Genomic DNA, 3,196 nt, shown 5'->3' on the forward strand with positions numbered 1-3,196 from the left:
GAGAGAGAAGTCTTCCAACTGCTGGTTCACTCCCCAGATGGCTGCAACGGCTGGGGCTGTACCGATCCGAAGCTAGGAACCAGGAGCTTCTTCCGGGTCTCCCACGCGGGTGCAGGGGCCCAAGGACTTGGGCCATCTTCTACCGCTTTCTCAGGCCATAGCAGAGAGCTGGATCAGAAGAGGAGCAGCAGGGACTCGAACCAGCACCCATATGGGTTGCCGGCACTTCAGGCCAGGGCTTTAATCTACTGCACCACAGTGCTGGCTGACTGATAATCTTGGTTGCTATCTTCTGGAACCCCTTGGTTTCATGTCAGTTTGCCACCCTTTGTAGTTGTCCCTCCTGGGTGGGAGTCCTGGATCTTCTTCAGTGAGGATCCAGACAGAGGGTCTGTGTGGCTCCCGCTCCCTTTACTGTTCCCTCTGCGTTGATGTTCTCCAGCACCTTCTACCATTCCCTTAGCCCTCTTTTCCTTGCAGCAGCTTCTTGGGCAAGCAGCCTTCTGAAGCTAACATTCTATGGAATGCATGCTCAGTTTTCCTCTGACATGTTTTCTGTAATCTTCTGAAATGTCTTACAGTTATCTTGCTCTCAAACATTGGGCATGGTAGGGATTTAGATGCCTTTTTTAAGAGACCATGTCTGTCCCTTAAGGCCAGTGATCCCCACCGCATTAAATGAAGTTTCCTGAGGCTGACTCTTCCTTTTCATTGAGAAGGTCTATTGAAGACCTGTCTGCATCTGTAACAGATGCTCTCATATGCAAGGTGTAACCCTGGAGACCCAGCCCCTCTGCGGGTGACCAAGGAGTCCCCAAGGCTTTTGTCAGGTGTTGGATCCTCTCACTGACTCTGCCCTCTTCACCTGCGACAGCAACTCTCTTCACCAGTCCTTCTAGCTCATAGTCACACTAGTTTTTCACAACAGAAATATTCAAAGGAGCACACGGGTAAACCTGCAAGGCCAAGTCAGACTTGAGCTTTATGTCCACAGCTCACATGACACCAGCTGCCACAGGACTGGTTGGACATCACTGGGGCCTCCATGGATCCACTGGCCACAGCAACTCTGCCCCTGGCTGATGTCAAGTGGCCACAGATTTCTACACAGGTCCCAGTGACTGCTTTACCCTAGACCCAAATAAGACCCTGGCAACCAGACAGATCTTCAGTCAGCCTGCTGGGTGGGAGAATGGGTGAGTTTATAAGTTATCACTCTTTGTCATGGCTTTGGTCACTGGGCAAGCAGTAATATACTAATAACTTAAAGTAATTAGAATGTGATAATGCTTGTCTGCCCCGTGCCCTGTTTGCATAAGAAATGTATTTGACTCATGTGAAATGAACTACTCAGTCTCAGCAATTATTGCACCAGTTGCCTCAATTGTGCTGGTTTGTTGATGTACACTCAAGCATCACATAGGACATTTCAGTCAATGACTGACTACTTATTTTTTTAATATTTATTTGACAAGCAGAGTGACAGAGAAAGGGGGAAAGGGGCATATAGAGAGATCTTGGCTGTCTCCCCAAATGGCTACAATGGCCTGGACTGGATCAGGCCAAAGCCAGGAGCCAGGAACTGCATCTGAGTGTCCCATCCAGATGGAAGGAGCCTGAGTACTTGGATCATCTGCTGCTGCTTTCCCAGGCACATCAGCAGGAAGCTGAATCGGAAGGGGAGCAGCTGGCTCTTGAACTGTGTTCTTATGGGATGGTGGTATCATAGTGGCTTAACCGCGGCACTGCAACACTGGCTCCTATTAGATTCATTTTCATTGTCCCAATGTCTGATGAATTTTGAAACCAGGATAGGTCAGTCGGGCTGTGTGGTTTCTCTTGTATTTGCCTCCTGAAGCCCTGTTTACCATTTTTTGAAGTTTTGTCTTGAAATCTCAGGGAAAAGGTAGATTTCTTGAAAGACTTGAAGCAATCTCAGTGCTCTTCTCCCTGGTCTTCCTCTAAGGGCTCATTAGACTTTCTTTTTCTTTGCCTATTGAATCTGCTTCGCCTGTTTTGAAACAAAATTTGGATTCTTGACTCAGAAACTCAAGTTTCTTTGGCAAGTTGTTCTCTGGAATCAATTCCCGGGTAAGGGTTTTCCGTAAATGCCTTGATGAGGGTGTGCAGTTGAGAGGGGCTGTAGTTGGTACGACACCGTCTGGGTTCTCTTTGTACAGTAGAGAGACTTTGAACTTGCTCTTGAGGACAGTCTTCTCCATGGCCTTGGCTTGAGTCTGAAGCTTCCTTAAGCTCTGGTCTTTTCTGGAATGGACACAGTGCTCTTCGATTCTGGAACCAAAGTTGGATTCTTGACTCTTTGATGTTGAAGTCCAAAGCAAGCTTCTGTTTGGTAGCGTAACCAGGGCATGGCTTTTGGTTGAAGGCATTGATGAGGATTTTTAGTTGCTCTGTGACTCTTGTACGACTGTGGCGATTATTCTTTGATAGCTTCTGGTTTGAACAATTGTCTTCGGCCATGTTGGAAGATAATTGCAGACACTGCTGCTGGAGCCCAGCAGGTGAAGGAAGGCAATCCCAGGATCTAAGCACCTGTCTGGCTTCCGCGATATAAACTCACCCCGTCACCACGTTCCTGCCCTCTGCCACAGGTACTGTCTGTGTGCGCTGGCAATTGACCACCTCTGCCGATTTCTTTTTCTCCCTGCTCTGGTGGTCCCAGGTCCACAAGCTGAGAAAAGTCAATGACTGACTACTTACATAGTGATAGTGGCATAAGCTCCTACCACCTTGAAATATTGAAATCATCATGTGATTAACTTGTTAAATTTCAAAAAAAAAAAAAAGGTATGCTTTTCTTTATGGGGAACTGGCTAACATGAGATCAACTGTCTTTCAAAAACAATCAACAAAGCTGAAAAAAAGAAAAAAGAAAACAAAACCATTATATTGGAAGACATCAGAGTTACCATGACTAGAGGTCTGGAGAGGCCAACACCCGGGAAACAGTCAAGTGGTGAAAAGCATGCTCTGCTCCTTCCCCTTATCTTGTATTTTTTCTTATTTATTTGTGCATGTGTGTTTGTGTTTGTGTGTGTGTGTGTGTGTGTTTGAGAGAGAGAGAGAGAGAGAGAGAGAGAGAGAGAGAGATTAATACACACAGAGAGAAGAAGATAGAGATACAAAGAGAAAGATTCCACCTACTGGTAAGCCCTCCAAATGCCCATAACTGCCA

General features: G+C 46.6%; 1 pseudogene; it reads right to left on the reverse strand.

The window, feature by feature from the left end:
• Window positions 1-1,935: 1,935 nt before the first annotated feature.
• LOC100354073 (double homeobox protein A-like) lies at window positions 1,936-2,641 on the reverse strand (annotated as a pseudogene).
• Between the last annotated feature and the right edge of the window lie 555 nt (window positions 2,642-3,196).

The sequence above is a fragment of the Oryctolagus cuniculus genome, chromosome 16 (assembly GCF_051225735.1).
Source record: "Oryctolagus cuniculus isolate XC-2025 breed Fujian yellow rabbit chromosome 16, ASM5122573v1, whole genome shotgun sequence".
NCBI classification, from domain to species: Eukaryota; Metazoa; Chordata; class Mammalia; order Lagomorpha; family Leporidae; genus Oryctolagus; species Oryctolagus cuniculus.